Genomic DNA, 25,844 nt, shown 5'->3' with positions numbered 1-25,844 from the left:
AACAAATGTTGTTAGTTGTATTGTTGTTCTTTACCTTTTCTTCAGCCCAACAACTTTTGTGTATACTGAAGTAAATTGATTGCTGATCAAAAATCTGATGGAATTTCCAAACAACTACAAGACCTGAAAAAGCACAAATATCTACCACCTTTGAAAACATTTCACAAATAAAAGCCTTTTAGAAAATCAAAAATATTACTGGATTCTTGGAAGGCTGAGGCACATTAATGCAACTGGAATCTTAACCAGCATAACATTGTGTATAATGATGGATGCTCTGTTGTGAAAATAATATGCATAAAAATGGTCTTTTGTGAAAGCACCTGGTTTAAAATCTAAGATAACATTGAAAACTTTTCAATTGTGGTTGTTTCGAATTGCCAAAATCAGCTAACATAGGGTGTTTCTGTGTACTTGTTAGCCTTCCACCACTGAGGAATTATTTACTTTTCTACAAACTCACTGCAATATGACATCTGTTTACAACAATTAGAGGAGCCTATTTTCCCATTGTGCAGTTTTTTTCAGAACATGGTTGTCACCATGAAGTTGACAACAAACACAAAGGTGTGTGCCAGACTTTGTACAATGGGGCTATACAAAACCTTCCCTCTCTCTAACTCAATTGCCATTTTCTCTCTCTTCTGCTTTTGTTTTCTCCAGCCTCATTTGTGTTGGTATTTATCTCAAAAACGGATACAAAATCCTTCGCTCTGTCTGAATGAAGAGTCATTTACAACCACAAAACCTGTATTTTACCATTACAATGCCCTCAGACAATGGAATATATCCGCCTGGCTCATTTGCACTCATTTCCGTTGTTCTGGTTAAAGACGTGCCATGGTAGAATAATTTCCTCCTCCACTTGGTGTATTAGATAATAAGATGATGCAGATAAGTTCCTCAATACAGCCTTCTCCCCTTCTGCCTAATCCACATCTTTTAGCATTGTTAGCATCACAATGATAGTTTATTATGGCTCATTCAGAGCTCAACAATGATTTAAACATTTTCAGCAGACAAAGAAGGATGCTGTTTCAGATCACTCATCCATTTATGCCTTTTTCTGTTTGGTAGCAGCTGTTTGCTATTTTGGACCGCTTTGACTGTTGTTGGCATCAAAGCTAAAACCATTAATACGACTGAAAAGCTGCAGGCACGTTTAACCAAAAATACCAAAAGGAGACCCACCAAAGCCACCTGATGTGCAGTGAGTCTGCACTCATGGGCCACATGTAATTGGGCCAGATAGATAATATCTACCGGTCTATATATAATATAATCTTGACCAATTAATTATAACGATTTAAAAATACTATGCAGCCTCTACAGGGACATTGGAGAGAAGTTTTAAAAAATAAATTTCTCATGTGCACTAGATAGTATCTGGTGTGCACCAGATAGAGTCTGGTAAGCATAAGATACTATCTGGAATGCACAAGAAAGTATCTGTGGCACATTATATAGCATCTGGTGCACACCAGAACATTCTTCTTTTTTCTTTATTCTTTCTGGTACATCTGTAAAAAAAATGGCCACTTGTTGTAGAGCACTAGTTTTCTTTTCTGCTTAAAAAAAACGATGTGATATCTGATGGGACACTGGAAAATACTATTACTGTGTACACATTGTGGAAAAAGGAGTTGGCTTGTCACCGAATCTATTCAAGCCTATAATACCATCTGAATGCAAAACTTATAGCATCAAACACATATGTCCCCAACATTAATGTCAGCAAATATGTTCCAAATTTCAAAGATTTTTTCAAAGAAGTTACATGAATGATTAAGACTTCTTGTAGCATTTTGCACCAATCTGAATGTTTGAGTAACCCAATTAACAGGATAAATATTTATGTTCATATATCTATTTGCTAAATTTAGCAGGAAAAGTGATTTTCAAATTGAAGATATTGCTGATATTGATGTTATATGTTTTTGTAATTAATTACAATCCTGAAAATAACTTGATTAAAATTTTTAAGTGAATCCCACCTCTAAAATATGGAGGGTTAGAAGTGACACAATTAAATGCATAAATAAATTATTAAATCATTAATTAAATGTACCATGAAATAAATAAATGTTTAATTAAGGAGTCAAATGATTTATTTAATGATGTGAGTTAGAGAAACACAGGGAAAGAATTGAAAATGAGATTTAGATTTTATGTATTACACAATGAACTGGGACATTTGTCTGGGATCTTGTGAAGAAAGGATATTTTTCTGTTCTGCTAATCTCTCCCTCAGATGTCAGACACCTACAATATTGAATTTTCCTGACACCTAGGTCATTAATGAGAAGCAGAACGACACCTTCATATTATAGCTTGTGTCTTTGCACTCTCCATTTCTATTACTTGCTTTAATAAATTACTGTCCAATAAGAAGTTTTATGATCTTGGCATATGTTGCCTTTTATAGGTGAAAATAATTGCATTCCCACATCACCCTGCCCCTTCCGAACATGAGAATGAGACCAGCAGAGCCTACAAAATGAGATAGTTTCACAGTGTCTGCACAAGTCCTTCCCATTTGGGTCGTTACACCACCCCCCCTATTTCTTTTTTCTGTTTCGTGGCTTACCTTCACAAGCACCACTGCCCTCCCAGCCCCTCAACTCTCTCAACTCCACTCATGCCTAAAGACGCCTCCACTTGCATGCCAACAGGCACTCTTAAACCCACAACCCTATACCACCCCATCCCCCATTTGACTTCACACACTCAGTCCGTTTCTAAGGCACACACATGCACACCCAGTCTTGTTTTTGAGTTCCCACTGAAGTGTGACAGAAGCCACTTGACAGGTGACACACACACTTGATGTTATCAGGTCAGGGCCAGATATTCAGCCTCTTGAGTGATGAGAGACTGTCACTCGTATTGTTTATCTATGCTGCAGAAGAGGAGAGGTAAGGATGACAGAAAAATGCCAAATATCGCTGAGGGACTTAAGACGGACTTCACATGTGGAATTTGTGGTCACAACAGTCAAAAATGTGGAGACTCTGAGAGTTTGGGATGAAACAGATCATGGTGAGAGTGTGTGCTAAACTGTCAGACAAAGACTTGTGGGTGCCTGAATAGATGTGGTCCTCAGTCATTTTGAAAAATGCGCTGGAGTCCGCTCACAAATTGATGTGGCTTTGTTATCGGCATTGTCGATTGATTTCACCCGAGGCAATAATGAAATAACTAATTGAATGTGTCCTCTTGTGAACAATTTGTGGGAATGAGCAAAACACAAACATACCACGCCATGAATGGTTTAACTGATTGAAGTCTGTGTCTGATAACCTTCACTTAACCATAAGAGATATGCCTTGAGAATAAAGGAAAAAGGAATTGCTGTTTAGATATCACTCTGAAATATCAGCAACTGATCACAAGTACAATGTCGTTAAACACCTTTGATCAATGATTTTGAGAAAAACATTTTTAAAATTCACTTTCCTTGAATAAGCGTTTTGTAACAGTGGTGATTATATTTCACCCCCCAATCTTCTTGGGAGCCCATCTCATATACCATCACACTGTCATGTTTAAGCATGACAGTGTGATGGTATATTTAATTCAGTACTGTCCAATCTAATATGCAACAATATTTTGAGATGATATGAAATGCAATATTCCTCAATTTTTACATTTAGTTGTAGTTGTAATTAAATAATGGTTAAACTTAAGTCAAAATTTGATTAAAAAAGTAAAATAAAAAAAAAGCATAAAATTGACTTTTTATAAGCTTGGGTTGATTACAATTTCTTCATTCATGTTCAGTAACTTATTTTTTCTTCTTTTCTTTACATGGAAACATTTTAAGGGTAAAGTGAGAGAAAACATCACACAGCTTGACATGTTTTCTTGTTACAATACTTATTTATTAAATTTAAAATATCTTTAGCACAGGTTAGAAATTAGATACTTCCATCTACCATGGGTGCCTTGGGATTTAACATGGTTCTAAAATGGCTTACAATAAACACTCTTAAAAACCACCCCAACCACCCACCCCCCGCAAAAAAATCGGGTTTTCGCCATTGCTCCCTACATGCAATGTCACAATAGAGCTTCTAGGGCAAACAGAAATTTTGGATATACATCTTCTTTTTTTTTTTTTTTTTTAACTAAACATTGTTTTACAAAAGCAGAAACAAATTCCAAAATGAAAAAAAAACAAAACATAATTTACTTGAGTACTCTTTCCATGTTAGTAATTATTGAAAAAATTGGAAGCAGCAAAAATAATTGTTCTATTCATGTAAGTTGCATTTATTTCCAGAAGCGTATCCTTTCAAAACTACACTTGATATAGCTGGTGATATGCCTTCTTTTCTGCTGACACAACTCCAATGGCAGCTCAGTTTTGAAAAAATTTATTTGTTGTGTTTCATACTCAGCTATTAATAGGAGTATGCATGTCAGCATGCAGTGGCAATCAAGAATTAAACACAAAACAGCCAGTACACCAGCCTTGTCCTCATTTTGATTGCTAATCACACTATTCCACAGAGTGGTAATTTATTATCATATTTGCCCTTACCTCACCTCTTGGAAAAAAATAAAAAAAATAAAAAATAAAGTAACATGAGCACAGCACTGGAGTAAATGGCAGGCCAATGCAATACTTATCAGTAAGAAAACATTACCAGCTAAGACGTATTTTTCCCTTTTTGACATCATTACAAACCATATTGTTCACAATTTATTATGCTGTTTCCACTTTTGCTTTGTCATTATTACATGCCATATGAGCAGTCTGGATTACAAAAGTACCTGAACAAATTGCGTGTATATTAGCATGCATAGCTGTTTGTTATTTACATTTTATTTACAAAATTGACCTAAGAAAAGAAGGACCTAGAGTACATTTTGTTTCATGAGTTTCATTTACATTTCCAAGATGGAGAACAGAAACCAGCCTCGTATGGATTTGCAGAGTACACAGGACATGCACATAAAGTATGCTTGACTGAACAACGTATATTGTTTTATCCCCATCACTGAAAAAAGGAATAACTGAACACTGTAACAGGCTGTGTCTCTGACCAGCACCATCCGCATTGCATAACAAAGATCTATTTTTTTTCCCCTTTGTATTGTGCACCAGCCTGTAAGCACAGGGGGCTTGGAAAGGTTAATTTACGATGTTAACCGCGCCGTGAAGGGAAAAGCAAATAGGAAAGAGCATGCACAGCACCAGAGAAGGACATTAAGCTGTGGTTACATCTTTCTCTTTGCAACTCCCTGTATCTGTCCGGTGACAACAGTAGGTCCCCCCTGTTGTGTACAAAGACACAGGGCTATCACCATCCATCATTGTAGACACGCTGAGAGGATTTTACACAAGTGATCAGGCTGTAAGCAGGCACTCACAGCAGCTAGCATTGTTTTGTTTTTTTTCTTTTCTTAAATGCTATGCCTTTTTAGTAGCCACAGTAAAATGCCTGTATTAAAATAGAGTAAAAATGTAAATTAATAATAATAATAATAATAATAATAATAATAATAATAATAATAATAATAATAATAATAATAATAATAATAAAAAACATCTAAAGGATATTTTAGCGTCAGTGTATCTTAATAGAAGAAAGACAATGGCAAAATAAAATTATTTCTTTTGAAATTGCAATAAAATACATTGGCTCCAAAGTGTCAGTATATGCCTGTTTCATATTAGCTAAAGAAAAAGTTTTGTTTTTATCCAAAAGAATGAATGAAATATTTTTTGGAACATAAAGTGTATAAAAAATAAAAAATTCCCATCTAGCGATTCTAATGACAGTATTTTTAGGGAAGAGTATCCTGCTCATGGGACACTGAGGTCATTAAAATTATTGCTCATTTAGCAAGAACATCAGTATCCCGTCCTCAGTTTTCCCCACTGCTACGAGTCCTTTGTCCATCTCCAGCTCATTTACAGTCAACCTCTAATATGGGCAATCAGCAGCACTGTCCTCTCACTAGGGGTCCATAAACACTTGATTTCACAGGACTGACTTTTATCAAGGAGTGAGGTGACTGCCAGAGTATGTTAATGTGCTTTCCCATAAAGCTTATCTCTGACTGGGGTCAGGAAAGGCCAAGTGGCAAGGGGCTGATTGCCATAGCAATAAGACCCCAGAATCTGTTACTGCAGCTTACAACCCCTTTGATAATATAACAGCTACCCATAAGGTCTACCTTTTGATAATCAAACCCCTCATTCAGGCACATGTGGGAAATAATGTGGACATTTACCACAGAACAATTGAAATGAGGGGTGAGCACAAATTAACCCCAAGCAACAGCAAAGGGGCTCGTAGTGGTGGGATATCATAAACTTTTAATTGTTCACCAGCAGCAGTATTTTAAAAGGATGTAACAACAAAGTGATGAGTTGACTGATCAACATAAAGTAAGTAAAGTTACATCCCTTTGCTATTTAAAGAAACCTAAGTTTTGAAAACATTACCTTTTACTTTGCACATTGAGATGCGTAACAGTATCTCTCTATTTTTTGCCAGGTGTATATGATGATATCATACAATTTAGCTAGCAAAAGATGGGAGCTTTGAAACACAGTTGGAAGACATATGGTTATCCCCTGCTATCTACCACTCTCCGCTCTGTAGGGGGGCCAGAAGGGACATGTTTGTAACTTTCTGGACACCACAAACTTTTCACTTCTTTAAAAGCTGAAGGATTGCACCCTGATCACAGCAGGGAGAACAGCATGCCTCCATTAAAGAAGCAGTTGAGCCCCTTTAATCTGTATTTTACACATTGAAGACAAGCTGAAACATCATTTCAATAGTCATGCCATCTGATCGGGTTCAGATAGCAGGAAAATATTAAAATTAAATCTAGTCTGTTACCTTTCTTCCAGGCCCTTTGTGTTTGGTCCTCAAGTAAAGTAAACACAGACCAAAAACCTGCTCCTTGTTTTTCATGTGCATTAGCTACATCAATTGTTTCTCAAAGAAGGCAGATTGGAATCTAGTTAAGCTACTTTTTGTGCCAACAATTTGCTCTCTGCTTTCTGGCTCAGGTGCTGAAGACTAAATAAACCTGTCAGAAGCCAGACTGCACAGTTAGACTGTGCTGACTGAAACGGTACCTTTTGACAGCTTCTGGCAATTTATTGCTCTACTGTTCATTTGTTTCTCCAGAGGCAATAAGGGTATTAAGCATAAATCCCAAGTCTTTCATAAACATTTGCGTATAAAACATACGTCCAGATTTGAGCAATTTCACCACAGTTAATTCTGGTTTCCATGATTGCCTAATCAGAAACTAAGGATTTAGTTTACAGCATTTGTCAGTGGCATTACACTAAGGTCAGCCCCAAGCATTTCCTACAATTGAGGCATTTTGGTTAATCCGATTCTCTCCACCCCCACCTTCACCTCCCAATCTTCTTGGGAGCCCATCTCATTTTTGCGAAGGACTTGGTGGCTCTCTGCCCACATATAGCTCAAGCTTATGCATGGGGCAGAATAAGGAGGGAGTAAGGGCTTTACAATGTCTATTATTCATTCCTGTTATTAGCTCTGTGACATAAGGAGGCCTTCTCTCTCTTTCTCTTGGCCTGTCTAATAAAGCAGCTCTAACCCATAGTATCTCTGCATCACGATCTATCACTCAAGCTCTTTTTTTTTGCTTTTTTCCATAAACAGCTAAATGAGTTACAGCTCACACAGTTGGAGGTGCCTGGGTTGTTTAGAGATTGTTTATGTGAATCATTTATCAGAAGTTTTACTTCAGTCTATTGGTCAGGATTAAACAAAAGCGGTTGACATGGGTTGTTGCTCTGTGTAATCCTTTCACCTTTGACTCCCCTCCCACTACCTCACTGTGGCCAAGCAGTATTAAGTGGCGGATGTTGTTAAAAATTATGTTATAAACGGATTATTCAAGATTAGTATTACACTGCTGTCGCGTAAACAACTGCCATTGAACTGGTTAGGTCTATGCATTGTGGAACATAAGCTGTCTTAAGTTTGTAGGAGTTACATTACACCTGAGTTGGACACATTCTATTTGCAAGGCAGAAAGCATTTTGCCGCTAACTCAAATTAGCATTTATGACAGATATTTCTTTTATTATTATTTTTTTTTCCTTTTTCATTTTTTTATACACTACACCAACAAAGGTATGTGGTAATAGGCGTGCCACTGGTTTATTGAGATAAAAAATATTCATTACTTACAAATTTTACTAAATTATATATTCTCCCCAGCCACAACAGATTATATACTGGGAGCTAATGTGCAAACTTTGACTTCACAGTTCAAGCTGCAACTTCAAGGAACATTTTTGTTTTATATCTGACCTGGACCTTGGACTTTCTGATTCCTGACTGAACAGAAAGCATAAATAGCCTTGACTAGATTTGTGATGTTCTGCTCTAGTATTCATGCCTCCAGGTGTACTCTATATGTTGGCCCGTTGTGTCTACCTCAAGGTGCACAGAAACATAAAGTGCACATAGGTTAAACAGTTCAGAGATAATCACACAGAATGGCCTTATTTACCCAAATATATGAGGAAAATGGTAGTCAAGTAAAGTGGAGATGAGTTAATCAGCACTGAGCTTAAAGAGTAGCTGCCTGTAAAAATAATTCCTAATCATCAAGTATGGAACAACAAAATATCTTTCTGCTTCTTGCGCTTGTTTATCTTTGAGACATGGGTGTAGCAAGTTAAAAAGGTCAATATCCCTCAGGCTTCTGTTAGCTTAATCAGAAAAAAACAAGATTGCAGGGGCTTCTTTATCCTGGTACCCCACTGACTAAAGAGAGGGATTGATGACTTTGCTGAAGCCGATTATATCTGTCCTGGAAAAGAGGGCGATGAAAAAGAGATGAAAGGATAAAGGGTATAGTTGATAAGGACAGAAATGAGGTATTATAAAAAAAAATGGTGGCTGAGAAAAAGGGGAGCCAAGTTTCTAAGAAATAGGGGGAAAGAATACAAAGAAAAAACGGGAGGCTGATTAAGTGAGGCTTGAATAAGGCAGCAGACGAGAGAAGGCAGCGGATGGGGCCCAATGGGGGGTAAATCGGAATCAGTAAGGCTCAATATCGTAGTACCCTTGCACCCCTCCTCCCTCCTACAATATCCATCATGATAATACACATACAGCATAGCTCTCTGGGTAATATATCTTTGACCTGTGATTACGCTAACAGCCTATTGTTTACACACTGAACAATCCCATTATGTAGGCGATCTGTTTACATATAGTCTTGCTGTTTTGATTAACATGGTTTGAACATGTGTATATGAGATTGTGTAACCCAAAGACCAGGGAAATATTCACTGTGTATTTGTGTGCACCCAGATCTACATGTGGAGGTGTCCAACCATGTATTATCCATGTAAGCGTGACGCACTTCATCCAAATGTATTAGAAAACACATCTTATCCTGTCACATACTGGCATATATTAAAAGAAATGGGACTTTGTTTAATGTCTAAAAAAGTGGAAGGCTTGAGTCTAAGAGACTCACTCAGTGTCTTGTTTCTTCTCACTGTTTCCTGTTTGACTGACATGTTCATCCTTTTTGTGTTTTAAATCTTCTTTAACTAATCACTGCTAAGACATAAGCACAAATTTGTTTACCAGTTGACTGTAAATACTTCCTGTAATTCAATGTGCAAAATTTGACTAAAACTGTGTACCTTCATGATCACAACAGTAGGACATAACGTCACATCTAACCACATTTTCTGCTTAAGAAACATCTGTGAGTTAGAGTGTGTTCTGAATTAATGCGCAGGAATTAAAGTCATACCTGTATCATATTCTGTCTGAAAAGAAACACTCTTGATCTCAAGAGTCTTAAGAGTTTATATTTTCTTTAGTAATTTTTGTTTTTACTTGGGGAAGTTCTGTCACTATTTCTAGATGTTTAAGCAAATGCAGCTGTCAGGGTTTTAAAAAAGAAAACAACAGAGGGTAACAGGTATTTGACCACAAGGCTGAACATCTGGTTGAGCTAAGGGGTCTGCTCATTAACAGAAAGTTAACCTCAGACAGGACGTGAGGTCATAGCAGCCCAGAGATCTACATTATGGTGTAACAGTTTGAGGTCATGGGGTTGTTGAGCTCTCCAAGGAGGTCAGAAAAAAATGATCATGTAGTTGTTTGGACCGCTAAAATTCTTCAACGTTGTCTAAGTAAATTTAATTCTTTTCCTCCCTATCCTTTCTCTAAAGCCCTGCCTTTCCTCTTACTCTCTCCTCTTGGACCTCTCTGTCAGTGTGTAGACTCATTGAAATGTGCAAATCCTTTTGACACAAGATGAATAGACAGTTGTTGGCAGGACGCCGCATGCCACTTTGTTTGCTGCCACTTAACTGGAGCACCCCAGTCTGCCTCCCCTTTCTGTTCTCCTCCTCATGCTTGCCATGGCCAAGTTTCAGCCTGACATTAGAAGGGAGGGTGTGCTTTCCTTTAATGTGTTTAGATTTATCAGCTCTGCAGGTTAGTGTGGGGGGAACAAAAAAATTGTTTCTTGTACACTACTGTACATTTTCAGAAACCGAAAAAAGGGGATAGAAAATTAAGAAAGAGTGTACATTGGTTCAGTCAGTCAACTGATTGACTATGTGCATGTACTCAACTATGAGTAGTTGTTATGTTCCATCTACAAGTTAACATGCAGAGTACAGCATCTGAGACTACACAGACTCATCCTAGTGTACATATATACAGCAACAAGCAATGAGTGTATTAGTTTTTAAGTGAATATTTGATGTTTTCTCCATTGCTATACAGGAATCGGTGCTGAATTTCCTTCACGAGGCTGTCATTTTTTTTTCATGCAGCAAAATTGTGGACTGTGGGGATAACAGAGGGAGTCACCGGATGGACATGAATTTCTTAAGAGGTAGAGAGGATGCGCGGTGGCGGAGAATTGCTGTCCAAAAAGGTACAATAGCTTTCCTCTGTTGTCCATGCAAATGTTATCTGCCTTCACCAGTGAGGGACTAATCATTGAGGTCATCTGTTCGTTGGCTAGGTGTTTCATCTGTCAGTGCATTTGGTTATCATCGAAGTTCATGGAAGACGGAGGAAAACTCCTCATGTCCACATTGCAGGAATTCCGTTTTGCTTCCCCATGTGTAGGCTCAGGTATAGAGCACAGTTTGGAACCGTGCAAAGAAAAATGTGTCCCAATAAGACAGCAGCTTTGCTTACAGCAGTTATGGGCATTTAGAAGGAGGGCACAGTTATTGCATTGGAAGTACACAAATTACATACAAGGAGAAAATGTCCAATACTAACATTAAATCATATATGAAATGCTGAACATTGTGGTTTTGTCAGGCCAGTGGATTGATGGTATTTCCCATTCACCTTGTCTTTCCCCATTTCAAGATAGAGACAAAACCAAATGTATTTCTGGTGTTAGAGACCTATAATTAATACCTTTATGCATCTACTCAAATACAATGAAAAAAATTTCTATTATAAAATACTGAGATACTGAATGGCTTACCAATTTGGGGAATGCAAACTATAGTCTTGTCCATGCTGCTGCTTTCACTCATTTCTATTTACATATACTAATGTGGATATTAGATAGGAAGACTAGGCTGTTGCTTAAAAAATAAAAATAGGAGCGATACTTTTACATATCAAATAATGATACCAAAGATAATAAAATTATACTTAAAATGAACATTTCATGGGCTTTTGACTCATAAAATGTATTCAGGTTTTGTGAGGTAAATCAATTCATGAGCACTCACTCCACAGTAATAAGGTTTATGAATTTGGTGACAACAACTGAGTATGCTGCCTGTTTCAGGAAAAAGGTTGTTTTCATGATTTATTTACAGTAGCATGCATCATTGATCTTCGCACTCAAAAGAAAATAGTCTTTTGAAAGTATTTATCTGGTGTTCTCAATCATCTCATGATTATGAGTCTCTTATTTTTTTTTCTTTTGTCTTGTTTTGTACAAAAAGCTGCAGGTAAAATATCAAGGAGGGAATTCAGAGAAAATGCCACTTTCAAGATCTTCAATGTGGGGGTTTTGAGAGAATCTAGTTGGTCTTCTTTGAAGTTCTTCATTATCAACTTTGTGCTTTGTAGGTTTCTTGGTGCAACTGGTCAGCCACTTGGATGCCATCATAATCCTTGTTGTGTTATCTATAACAGAAAGAGGGAAACACATTAAATTGAGATTCACACTATAGAGTTGTGCTGTTATGCATGCTCATAGAAATAAACACATTCAGAAGATCTACTGCAGGGGTGGCCAACCCTGGGCCTCGAGAGCCGGTGTCCTGCAACTCTTAGATGTCTCCCTGATCCAACACACCTGAATCCAAGAGCTGAATCATCTCCCAAGTGCAGTCAGGTTCTCCAGAGTCCTTCTAATGACCTCATTATTTGACTCATGTGTGTTGAAGTAGAGATACATCTAAGAGTTGCAGGACACCGGCTCTCGAGGACCAGGGTTGGCCACCCCTGATCTGCTGTGACACAGTGAGTGAACTCCAAAATATGAGATATTCAGGACAATTGCCTTGATTCAGTCTTGTCTTCAAGGTTTATGCTCACACACATACAGTGAGTCACAAGCACTGCGTTTTGAGAAAGACGTGGGCTCTGCTGTCACCAGTGCCAGTTTAAAAACAAAGACAGAGTGACCACCCTGTGAGTGTACACTGCGAGCCAGCTTGGCTGAGATTCAGGGTGACAGTGGTATCAGCATGGGGGGTGACTCCTTAATCAGCTTTAATTAAGGCCAAAGAAAGACGAGCAAATTCCTGAACAGCGTGTCTACTTTATATCTACTGTATATCATTCAATCTGTTTGTGGTTTATCCAAATACAAAGCCAAAGTACGGGGTTTTTTTTCCTAGATTTGTGTTTGAAACCATACAAAGTTCAGTGTGATTGTTCAACAACACACAGTGTGTGAGGATGATTCATGTTGCCAGGAGTTCTGCCTGTGGGTGGGCTATTAGACACAGAGACTGCAGTGGAATTCAGCTACTGCCTACTGGAGATCCAATTACATGACCCTACTGTAAAGGTGCATCCTGCACCTATTATAAATCACCACAAACAAAGAAACTATTGACACTGCATTGCATACTATTACACTTCCCCTCATTCCTGTAAATCATGAAAATATAAACATGTACAATCCTCTGATTAAGTATTTCCCCCGATACATATTTCTTCTTTTATTGCTTGTTTTGTCAGACGTTTTGGATCATCAAATAAATTTTAACATAAAGATACCCTTAGTAAATACAGAGTAGTCTTCAAGTGGTAATACCGTTCATTAAAGGAAAAAGTACAATCCCAAACAACTTGGCCCCATGTGAAAAAGTATATTATCCCCCTTGTGAAATTAGGACTCAACTGAATCCAATTATTTGGTGAAATTTTATGAGCTGCATCCAGGCCTGATTGTTTCCAGGCCAGTAAAGTGAAGAAATTAAACACAATGTGTTTGACTACACATGGCAAACTAAAAGATGGTAAAGGCCCTCTCTCTTCTCTGTGAACCTTTTTTCTATATTTTGAATAATGATGTACTTGTCTTTAAGACTCCAGCAGACCACATAATAATTATTCACAAAAGGAGTAGTACTAAACCATCACAAGAAATACTGATCAACCACAATTACTTCGAGATCACATCAGTAACTTGTTAAGGATGTCAGAAAATAATTCAGAACACCTTATATTGCACTGCAAGTCTCACCTGGCTAAGGTGAGGTCAGTGTTCAGCATTGACCATTAAGAAAGAGACTAGATAGGGTGGTGTAGAGGCAGAGTGTGGGCCTCATATATGGAGGCTGTTAATCTTTGATGCAGCAGTCTGGGGTTTGATCCCAGACCTTGAGATCTTTGCTGTATGTCCCTCTTCTCACCTTCTCTCTCAAAGTCTGAGGGCTGATAAAAAAGGACAAGTGACCACTGCAGAATTAAAGACCAATTTTCAACCAATTGCCAAAAAAAAAAAACAAAAAAAAAACTGTTTCAACAGTCAAATAGTTTCTTAGCAAAGACTACTGCTTGGATCTCATTTAGTCCAGTACTCAGAGAGACCAATTCTGAGGCAGTACTGAGAACGCCCCAGTGTAAGTGTTTAATTTTATCCCCTGGCAGTACTGTTGGACCTCAGTGCAGATTTGTGTCGACCACAACAGAATTCTCTGGTACAGTCCATAACTAGTTTGAATCTCATCTAAACAGCAGTATCTTCTTTGGTGCAATAGGTAACTTCTCATCAGCGTGGACTCATGCGGGGTACCTCAATATTCAATCCTAGAACCCCACCTATTTGATATCTGCATGCTCCTGGTAACTCAGGTTATAACACATAATAAGATTAGGTGCCATAACTATGTAGTTTATATTTAATTTTGACCAAACCATAATTACCACGATTTACCGTTCTTTAATTAGATCAGGCTTTATCCTTTCCCTTGGTGTCATGGTTTGGTCAAGCAGCACTGAGTGAAAATAGTGCTCTTCGCCAGATTGTTAAGATAAACAATCAGTTACATCCCTGTACATCAGCCAGGTATAGCAGATGGCCTTTTCTCTCTTGAAAGATTTTCACCAGCTTTACTGGGAGTTTTTGCTTTTTCTCTGTGGTCAGAGAAGAAGCTGACCACAGAGTCCCTAGTCCCTAAATTTGGACAAGATGCTTTAAAAACAGTTTTGTTCCCACTGCTGTTATTGAAATGAACAAATTGAAGTGACATTGATGCTCTCAATAGCTCAGCAAATTTTACCTGATTGTACAATTCTTATTTTAACACGTTATTTATGTTAAAAATGTCAGGTTTTATTCTCCTCTCATTTGTCCTGCTTCATTTTGATTATGACATGTGGAGCCTCTATCACCAATATATGTGAATAGTTATTTGATGTGTTCTTACATTTTACAGTGTCTGTGCATAGATATGTATGCTTTGTACAGCTATACAAAAAATCTACCTTTCGGTAGGAATAAAGTAACCTAACCTTTAAGTTATCCAAATAGATTTTGTTGTTGTGTCACAGCAGTCTTTGGGTTTTTATGGGACCAACCAATAATTACTGTGTTTTTTTTCCAGCTTGGTTCGGTCATCTAATATCTTCTCAACTGACAAAATGTTTGCTGTTCACATGGGGCATTCTCCAACCACTGACTGAGAACAACAATCGGCAGGTCTCAAGCCTTTCAAAACAGAATGCTCTCTCAGACTGTGTAATAGCAGTGTTATAGAACTGCAGGGCCATTTGGACCTCCAAAGCCAGGTGTTAGCACTTCAGCTCTCTGCTTCATCAATAATTGACAGAGGCAAACCAATCAGAACAATTTGCTCCCCACAGCGAAGTGCTAGAGCAGCCTAACACCAGTGAATCATTAATGAGGCAATTAGATGAAATGGTTAGACGCTTAGCCCTCAGTAGCAAAACTCCTATGACTTCACTGCGATTGTTTGGCTTAAACAGAAGCTGCATATGATGAAGTAATGTACAGGCCAAAACACACAAGAAGAGAGACAGAATACAACCACACAGCTGTGCCTAGATACAGAGCTGTTTTCTAAAGGCTGGTAAGCAACTTGGTGCAGTGATGCCAGCCCTCCATCTGTTGACCACAACTCAGAGGACCAATAATGGGAACAAACCCAATTGGCCATTACAATGGGAGATTGACCTTTATTGGTTGTTGTTACCACTGCACGGACTGACAGAAGCTGTCTCCCGGGTGGCTCAAGTGTGGGAGAGCCTTTATGGACATGGATGAAATCGACCTGGGTGACATCACTCAAACATGGGGAAAGGAACAACAATAATGGAGAAAACAGGGTTTGCCTTTGATGAACAGAAATCCTGGATTGTTGTTTGAGAAAGAATTCAAAGCCCTGTGGGAGCTGCTCACAAAGCCTCATTGATTGGTTATATTGGAACCATTTCATAGTTTATCAATGCTCATCTGCCTGTTCTCCTAGGCCCAGGTCCAGTACAGGCTCAATTAAACCAGCCACCTTGATCTTAGGAACAAACCAAGCGAATACAGGATACAGCATAGATTATTCCCAAACACACACTCCTGTATGTTGCAGGACTATAAAAAAAATATAAAGGAATTTGTAGTGGGAATGTCTTCAGTATTTAGTCTAAAACAAAAGATGAAGTAATAACATCAGTGTCAAACAAAAGATGAATAAATAGGAGAGATTCACTGGTCTATGTCTTATTTTTGCTTCTTCTATTTTATAATTATCCAGTTTTAGCCTTTTTGTCAGCATTAAAAAAAACAACAAAAAACAATAAACTGTATATGTTGGACAGAGAGTTTGAACATGTTAAAAAAATCCCATCAAAGTTTGAAGGAACAGTTTCTGTGGAAGATGGGTCTGCAGATATTTTAGGTGCCCTTTTCCTGACCTTATGTCTGTACAGATGTAGGCTTTCTACATCTGGCTTTCAGTTTGAACCTGTCCTGCTTTGTGGCTGAGCCTCAGTGATGGGCACAGACACACGTCAGTGTTTGGAAGTGTGGAAGATTAGTAGCAGTCTCTACTGTGGCTGTGTATGCGTGTGGACTATCTGAGCTCCCTAGGAAGAGTGGATCCTCGAATCGAAAATGATCCACAGTAGACACGGTGTTGTTGAGGATGGTGAGGGGCGGTGGCATGGTGGGTGTTCACAGGAAGCCGACCTTCATGTCCATGGTCTTGAGAGGGTTGAGTTCTGTTAACTTCCTAGTGATTAACCATTTACTTAGTTAAGGGGTGGTGAACAAGGGAACATCTAAAACATGCTGGACATCATTTTTTGAGAAATAGACTTCTGGAAAAAAAAAAAAAAAACAATTTAGGAAAATGTGTGTGTATTTTAAGGCCTTGGGGTATATCCTTATTCATCTTTCTACTTTCAAAATCCACAATTAATTTAAAAGCACGCATCCCAGTTCTTGTACCTCTTATCATTTCACATAAAAAAAGAACAGTAAAATTATAAATAAAATACCAAAATTGATAAAGCCATTCATTTGGTGATTTGATGACTTCACACAGATGACTGCATGAACATTTATAAACAGGATGATACAGCACTGTAAGAAATAAAAGAAAGTAAATTCTACTTAGTCAGTATATTCTTGGAGTACACTGATAAGTAACTGGCAATAATGTAACAAAGAGACATAAATAGCACTGCTGTCTATCATATCTTTTAATCCCTATTTTAAGCTCTTGAACTCAATTTTCTGCAAAGTTTGATGAATTTCCTTTGGTATATTAGTTAGTCACACTTCACATAACATCAGTTTATGAATATTTTAGTACAGTTACTAAGGGTGTTGAGTAGAGTTAAAGAGAAACACTTCTTAAGTCCTTTTTTCATGGGAAATCATTGCTGTTACTACTGTCTAAATTTGATTATCTGATATGTCAAATATAAAAAAAAAAACGTTTACAGAAACAAACATGTAATTTCAGTCTAAAACTATTTGTAAACTTCTGAATTCTGACCAACTTTTCTCTGTGATTGAAGAAGCAGCTATTTTTTCTTTCTGTTTTTAATAACAAGTTAGTAAAATTGTCTTTGTGGGGGGGGGGGAAAAAAAAAAGTAGAATACGAAGGAAAAACTGGATGCCCAGCAGATATTTGATTAGGTATACCTATTCAGCTCCTCATTTAACAGTATTAATGAATCAACCAACCACCACAACTCCATGCATTTAGATATCATGGTGGGGAAGATCACTTACTGAAATGTAAGACAAGTATCACAATAAAACAAAAGGCCGTTTGAGTGATTTTCGATCTATCGTGATTGTTTCTTCCAGACGAGCTGGTATGAATATTTTAGAAACAGCTGAGCTCCTTGGATTTTCACGCAGAACCTTCTCTTGAATTCACAGTTCACAGTAGGAAAAAAGCTAATTATGCAGCAATATGTGGACGGAAATGCTTTGCTGAAGTCATAGGTAAGAGGAAAACAGACAATCTGGTGTGAGACATTAGAAAGATGCAATAGTTTAAACAACCACTTGCTACAATGAAAGACATTCAGAATACATACCATCTCTGAATGCATAACACATTGGACTTTTATGTGCAAAGCTTAAGACAGCTTAAGAAGTCCAATCCAGACAACACTACTGTCAAATACTAACAGATTAGTCAAATCATATCAGGTGACGGGATAAATGAGTATCAATTGTAACAGTGACATTATGATAGGAGTGTCAGAATTTTATGTAAAAGCATGAAACCTTGTTTTGACAGTAGGGCTGTTGTAAACAAGTGATTTATTGATTATTCTGACGATTAATGGAGTAATACAATAAAACATTGATAAAATAAAATGTTGGTAATTACTGCAATAACAGCAGAATTAATATTGTACATGAATATCGGCCCAATTCTTCATATTTGTACATAAACAATATACTTTTTCTGTAGATTAGAAAATTAACCTATAACAATAATAGCTCAATTTTTAAGTTGACCTGGACAAAAATTTACAAAAATCTGAAATTATATTGAATTTAATGATAAAGAAGTTCAGAAATGCACTCATAAAAAAAGTGTCTATAGTTGAGTTTTTAGTTGGTGTATTCATAAACACAGTCAGCTTCAGTTACTATATTAAATGAACTCTCACTTTGGCCAGCCATTTATTGCTTTTGTGTCCATGTGTGTTATTAAGTGGCAGAAAAAAAGAAATGTCGGTGTGATTGAGGAAGTATCCTTTAAAGTTGTTTTGAGCAAAGCTCAGAGAACTAAAGATTTACATTCACAGACAGTATATTTTAATCCACCAAACTTTAAAAATAATCAAATAATAAGCACCCAAGTAAACTGAAAAGCTCTGCCTTGCCTCAGATGTATTCAGGAATCCATGAACTAAAATTACACCTCAGCTGAGATCCTCTTCCTTTTCAAGCCACACTTTTTTTTTTTTTTTTTATGTGGAGTCTACACTGCTTCCTTTGCTTACCGCAGCTTCCCCACAAATATCATTTTAACATTTCCATGTTTACAATAGCAACAACTACAAAGACTTTTTCACCCCAAAGCAGCCCAGTGCTCACATCAATATACAAAAGGCACAGAACTGAAACAGTTCACAGGCCACAATCCACCTAGACTTCCCACTCTTCCATCTTCTAGAGTGGGAAAAACAGTTGACGTTAAAAGCTTAATGGCTTTGCTGCTTATTGTTTAAAAATCACTGACAGTATACATGGCCGAAGAACAGTCATGATTGGCGGCCTCAATTATACATTAAAAATAAAGTTATGACCTAGTAGCTGAATTATTAATACCGACAACAGGAGCAAGAGCACGTTGGCAATGTGTCATGCATTTTTTTGCTGATGCTTCACCGTGTACAGATATATTTTCATCAAAAGAGCTTGTGGACTCTTGATCTGTGAAAGATGGAAAAACAGATCACAACTGTTGGAAATCTAATGCCATGAACCTGGACAAGGGAAACAGGTAATATAACATTGAGTAACATGATGGAAAATAGCAAGGATTAAAAAAAAAACAAAAAAACAAAAAAAAAAAACTGCTGAGGCTTAAAGTTTCAAACTTAAAATGAAAAAGTCAAAATGTTCTTCTTCAACAGTTATTCAATTGTTATTGTACAGCATCAGTAAAGAAATAAGGTTAAAATGTTCCAAAGCTTGGGGTCTGGGGACTGTCCCTTTTTACTGACACATTTCCTGAGATGCAAATGCATGTTCATCTGTCAGTAGCCTTTAACATGTTTTTCTTTTTCACTGATTCAGTTAAATTTTTTAATACTCAACGAAAGGAGTGGATAAGAGAAAGATAACGTATTGTCTTTAACTTATAAATAAAGAGTTTTAAGAACTGCTTTGTCTTGGCTGTTTATGTTTCAAAATTGATAAAATAAGCAACAGAATTGGGGGCAAAAAGGTGTCTACCTAAACAAAAGATACATATACATATTTTCATTTCTATCAACATATATGCAGCTGTCCCTGTTATAAAAGGAATACACCATGCACCATGGTTTAGATTAAAAGTTTTCTCATTTTGGTGTCTAATAGTAAATTTTTTAACAGAGATGTAAATTCTGACTATACAATCTAATCGAACATAAATTATGAACTGCAAGAGATTATAAATGCTTGTCATAAAGAACTTTTCATGGAAATTCCCTTCTAAAAGTTAAACATGACTTAACGACAGTCAGGTCTTATCTTGGAGGATGTTTTGAGAATTATTCTAGCGAGTGATCCGTAGGTCATCAGGGTAAGTCGGTGCTAAAGATAGACAAGTGGAAAGAAAGAATTAACCAATCACATCCTGTGTTTTTAGAAAGGGTACAATGTGAGCGACACTAGTGTTTCACAATCTGGGGCTGCACTACACCTACTGAAGAGTTAAGTTGAAATATTACCATCGGTCATGTTCTTCTTTTTGAGTTGATGTATTTACATACATATTTGCATCTACACACAAGCATGTAAACTATCATTGAACCTCTTCAAATCTTGTCAGATTACAACCAAAAAAAGTAAATGTAAAATTTAATTAACTTGTGTAGTGGAAGGGAAATGATACATGGTGTTTATGATTTTCTAATAGTTCAATTGGAACCAGAGGTTTTTAAAACCACACATCCTACCTATTTACTTTGTGTTGGCCCAAATAATAAGCATAAATATTCTTTTGATCAAGAGTGTAGACTGATATATATGTCAAATTTTTGACTTAAAAAAAAAATATGTCAAAGGAAAGCATGAATGTGATTTTCTTTGAAGTAACATTAACTTTCTGATTAGAAACCAAATCTTTTTCTTGTCAGCTTTTGAACTACAGCCATCTGAAATGAATCATCAGTCTCTATTCTAACAGAGTAGGAGGTAAGTTGATGCGGAGTTCAAAAGATTCGAGAATTTTGGAGTGCTATAAAGCAGGTGTCTGTCATTTCTGTCAAAAAGTAGCATGACCAGCCTGAACTTCTAGCCCAGTTTGGGGCATTCATATTCAAACAAAGCTTTTCATGATTCACCAAGCAGCGACAGGAAAGAGATATAGTGGAAATTTGCGTCAAAGCGTTACAGGTCACATCCGGACATGAGTTATACATGTCTGTCTCTTTCCGCCTTACTCATGAGCACCTTTGGATGTGCAGCATAGGCTTTAAAAGCCTGCTGGTGGATTTATTTTTTTTTTTTCAACTCTGTCGGTTTCAGCTGCTGTGACTCAGCTTCTTTTAAGCCACTGTCTTTCATGTACTTAGCTGCTGAGAAGATCTTATTTTTATTTCCGATAAATGACAGATTTTTTTGTTGAACTGGCTGTAAGAGGCCACCGTTAAGCTTTCCACACCCACACAGTAAAGAGATTTTTCACCTGTTTCGTGAGGGGTCAGGCTCTTTCTTTGCAATGTGCAGTAAGGTTCATTTGCAAAGGGACCAGGAGGAAATCAATATCCATCACACTGCTAAAATAAATTCATGTATCACTTATCAATAATTTGTATACCGTGCTATTATTGAAGGTAAAGAGATTTTTACAGTACTTATTTTGCACAACCGACCTTAAAATCGTCATGAGAAGGAGCCTGTTAACCCTTACTTTATTCTTGTAAAGTCCTGAGTGAGAAAGTGATAGGCTTACAGATTTCTGCCACCTCAAAGAGAACAATACTTGTCATTGTCTCTGACTTTTTTCTGAAGATCACACAGATTTTTAAGGTTTTAAAATCCCATGTCAGAAAAGCGTTCCCCATGCCCTTCCTGTGCTGCAGATAAAGAACAGGCGTTTGAGTAATTATGGTGCATTATCACCAAGGAACGTTCATTGCTACATTTTAAGCTGCGTAGTGAGCTGTGACAAACGAACGACCAGTTTAATTTCTGTCAGGAGGAAAAACACATGGCTGGAGCCAATGAAGTCAGCTTTCTCATTCTGCGACTGACAGAGACCATCTGGACCAAATAAAGTTTTTTCCTTTGAATCAACAGCTGCTGGAAATTACACAGGGAATGATTCTTGTCTTTATATCAATATTCTTTTTATCTCTTTCATTGCGCTCTCTTTAAAAACCAACATTGTTTGTTTTATGGTTTAAATTTAGTGCCAGATTTGATCTGTGATCACAGAAGGAAGCAAAAATAAAACATAACCATCTCAGCGCACTTGTGTTTCCTTTTCTTACTCGGTTCATATCTTTCACTGTACCAAGTTTTTCCTCCGACCCAGCCTGCTTTGTGCTGGTAATCGAAGGTTTGACGGTGTCAGTCAATCTGTCAGCAGCTGACAGTTTTACAGCACATGCACTACACTGATGGCTACCATCACTCATGTAACGATCGGCCTCCATGCTAAAATCAAAAGACAAGAGAGAGAGTGGGTAGTAGAGGTTTGCATACGCGAAAGTAACGACAGTTGAGTGAAAATAACAGCACGCATGCCTAAGACAAATATTGTGAGAGGAAATGGGTATTTAATTTCAATATCATCTATGAAACTTGGTAGTGTATATTTGAAAAAAAAAATATCATGTTGAAAAATCGGTTTGAGATCAGAGGTAGATTTTCCTCTCTCTGCCACATAGAGGAAAATCTACTTTCCACTCACCAAAGAAAAATTTGTTCCACCCTACAGGCAGATATTACTACTTAAAAAACTTCATTATGTCCTAGAACATGATTACAAGGCCTAGATTTGTGTATGTTTAATTTCATCCTCTCTGTCCCTTCGGTCACTTGATATGCAGCCTAAACCAATAGGGAGACAAACCCTATTTTTCTTAAAGTATAACATTAAATAAAGCTAACCTTTTCCTATATTTTGCCTCTGAGGATCACCAAAATTGTTTAGTTTGCTGAATATCATGAAATTGTTTGACTTTTAGACACTTATTTGGATTCTTTAATTTCTTCTTTATTTTTTATTTTTTGTATTTGGGAGAATTGCCTTTGGATAGCATAACTTGCATTAAATGTTATGGATAATTTTTGCAAGCTTCTCACAACAAATTGTGCAAAACACATTTAATGCAGATATATCTGAATACACAAACAGTGTTCTGTAAACAAATAAGTGTTTTAAAGGGAGGTATTATGTATTTTCATTTTATTCAACCATTATACAAATGCTGCACATATCAACCGTAACTTAAAAGAAATTTGACTTCTCAATTTGCATCTTAACATCCGTCTCTTTAAGAAGCTCTGCACACCTGCAAAATAAGCAGATGTGCATGATAGATGTTTGCTACGGTAATTGTTGCTGGTGCTACTCTAGAACCGCTGTGTGGGAAAGGGGCAGAGCAGGGCAGAAGCTTGGCTGGAGATTGCAGCTCCAAGGAGAAGCTTCGTGGAAAATGGCGGTGCTTTGTCAGAGCAAATATTTAGGTGATCCCAAATGGCTGCATAGGAGATTCAGTGATTCTTCAAACATGCATGAAAGAATCTAAGCAACAACTCACATGTCTTTGATGAGAAAATAACATTTTAGCTGACTTAAACTAGAAAAAGTTTAGTTCCCCCACTTCTGAAAATGCAGAGACGATTATGTCTTTTCTTACAGTCTAAGTAAAGAATCCTGTTTTAAGAGTGGCAAATTCAACTCTCCTCCAAAAGTGGACACCAAATGGTGAGTTGTTCGCCAAATTGGTTTTCTTTTATCTAAACTATATATCAATTCATTCAACTGTTTGAACATTTCAAACAGTAAAAGTATATAAATTGACACATTTTTGTCATAGTTACATATTTCCTGTCTAAACATGTTGAGATCAGCTTTCATTTGAGGCTTGTTTTTGGCAGAGGGCTTGATTCATTAAGGCTGTGCTGTAATTTGAAACAACACACAAGCAGTTGTCTATGCAGAGGCCTGAGGGAAAAGAAAATACTAAGTGTCCCTTAGAAAGCAGAATGTAAGAGTTGCCCAGAGGAGAAAAGGCAATTGAGCCAATCTGTTTGTCTGCTGATCGTAAAAAGGCAGAAGCTTCTTGCCACCCCTTGCTGTCATATGGGAGCCAGGTCCTACAAATACATGCTTAATGACTCGATTTATTCACTTTGTCACAATCTCTTTCTTGCTATCTGTCTTTACAAATGATTTTGTCCATATGTTCTTCCGGTTTTCCATCTGCATTGATAGTATAGGGGAAAGGGTTAACATTTTATGTGCAATCTGTAATGTGCAAAAGAGAAAATGCTGCAAGAAACAGAAAAAGGCAATCTTGGATTTTTAGCTGGTAAATATTGTATTTATAGTAAAAATACTGTTCTTAGAACATTGTTGGCTATGTTTCTTGGTCCAAAGCCTGTCATCTCTCTTGTCAAAAAGTAACATTTTAAGTGAAATACTCAAGTTGTAGAATCACACTAATGTATGTAATAAAACATAGATGACGTAGATGAACAGAAAATAATTTGTGGCTGTCCTATTGTGCGTTTATGTTATCTTTCGTATGTATTAAATGTGTACTGTTTTAAAGTTTCCATTCTTTCTTTTTTATCGTTTTTAAAGTTCAGTTGGCTCTAAAGATCTTTACTTGACAGCTGTCAGACAGGAGAGAGGGTTGTGAGAGAGGAGGAAGACCTGTGACGAAGGCCATCAGGATGGGACTCGAACCCTCAGCTGCCACATCAAGGACTAAGGCCTCTGTAAATGAGTTATGTGTCTTACGCCTATGTCGCCTCCACCAACCCTTTTCTGAGAAGAACTTTATTTATCAGAAGTTTTTTTTATTTTTTTTTTATTATTATTTGCTGTAGTTTATTAGTTTGCCACCACTGCACATAACATTAATTGTACAGAATAAGATTCCAATTAGATTTGGGTGTATTCCCAATTGTGATCTTGTTGAGCTTTCCTGGGTCTGAGTAGTTCTCAGTGATTCAGTCACAAAAGTGTCAATTGTGTTTTTAGGAATGGTGTGATGCATGTCAGCGGCATCTGGGCCAACACTGGCAGGACAGTGATCAGACTGTAACTCTGGTAGGTCTCTCAAAAGCTTTATTCTTAAATGTATGCCGACAGGCAATGACATGATGGAGATTGGGTTAGTGGATTGATTGTGTTCTCTCTAGCTCTTTCTTTCCACTCCCTCAACTCCCCTCTTTGTCCCATCGCTCTGTCTTCTGCCTCCTCCCTTTTTCCCCATTTTTCCCTATTCTTCACTTGGATATGTCAAACTCAAGATGTCAGATTATTTCCCAACAGACATTGTGCTGTGTGACAGAGGACTCAAGCTGTATATCATGAGATGACACCTCCTTTGCCTCCCACCATCTCTTCACAAACATCAAATATCACCATTCCTTTTTGATCAGTTTAAAGGCTGTATTAGTAAAGGATCTAAAGCTTAAACAAAGACAAACAAACTGTTTCTTCTGTCATGTCCGTCAGAGGGCCATAAGTGTGTTTTGAAAGTTTGCCTACTCAAAAAGGGAAGTAATCATATGATATTGCATAGCATGGTACTTAACAACCCTAATTAGAAACTGGAAATATTGAAAATACAGTTATTCTTGATTAAATTCTTGTGTACATTTGAGTTAAATTATCACCTGGGGTACGTAAAATTAAATTATAACAGTTAAATTATTTAGGGAGTGTCCATCATTATTTTAAACTTTCTTATGAACCTATTTTTACCAAATGTTAGGAGGAGTGTATCTTTGAGAATAAATTCTTTTACATCCATTCGACTTTTTTTAAAAAAGTCACAGTTTTGCAATATTCAGTAAAAAAAAAAACAAAAAACAAGATTTAAATTGCCCTTCATATCAGATTGAAACATCTTACAAAAAAACCCCAAAGAAACATTTCAGTTATAAACCTGTGGACACTAGCTGCCTCTGAGCTCCC

The 25,844-nt window shown here is 37.1% G+C and overlaps 1 protein-coding gene and 2 long non-coding RNA genes across 3 annotated transcripts in view; 2 read left to right on the top strand and 1 right to left on the bottom strand.

Annotated features, from left to right (window-relative positions):
- Positions 1-3,859: 3,859 nt before the first annotated feature.
- Positions 3,860-25,844, bottom strand: part of mafa (v-maf avian musculoaponeurotic fibrosarcoma oncogene homolog a (paralog a)) — a 91,552-nt gene continuing 69,567 nt past the window's right edge. Inside the window, exon 3 of the mRNA XM_044137205.1 lies at positions 3,860-12,149. The gene's annotated coding sequence lies outside the window, so the exon portion shown is untranslated. The remainder of the gene's footprint in view (positions 12,150-25,844) is intronic.
- LOC122842915 lies at positions 10,817-16,020 on the top strand. Its single transcript, XR_006372649.1, has 2 exons — positions 10,817-10,923; positions 15,086-16,020. It is a non-coding gene; the product is annotated as an uncharacterized LOC122842915 (long non-coding RNA).
- Positions 23,549-25,286, top strand: LOC122842919. The gene is made up of 4 exons (XR_006372650.1): positions 23,549-23,618; positions 24,533-24,637; positions 24,903-24,971; positions 25,197-25,286. It is a non-coding gene; the product is annotated as an uncharacterized LOC122842919 (long non-coding RNA).

The sequence above is a fragment of the Gambusia affinis genome, linkage group LG02 (assembly GCF_019740435.1).
Source record: "Gambusia affinis linkage group LG02, SWU_Gaff_1.0, whole genome shotgun sequence".
Taxonomy (NCBI): Eukaryota; Metazoa; Chordata; class Actinopteri; order Cyprinodontiformes; family Poeciliidae; genus Gambusia; species Gambusia affinis.
This window is presented reverse-complemented; position numbering and strand designations above follow the sequence as displayed.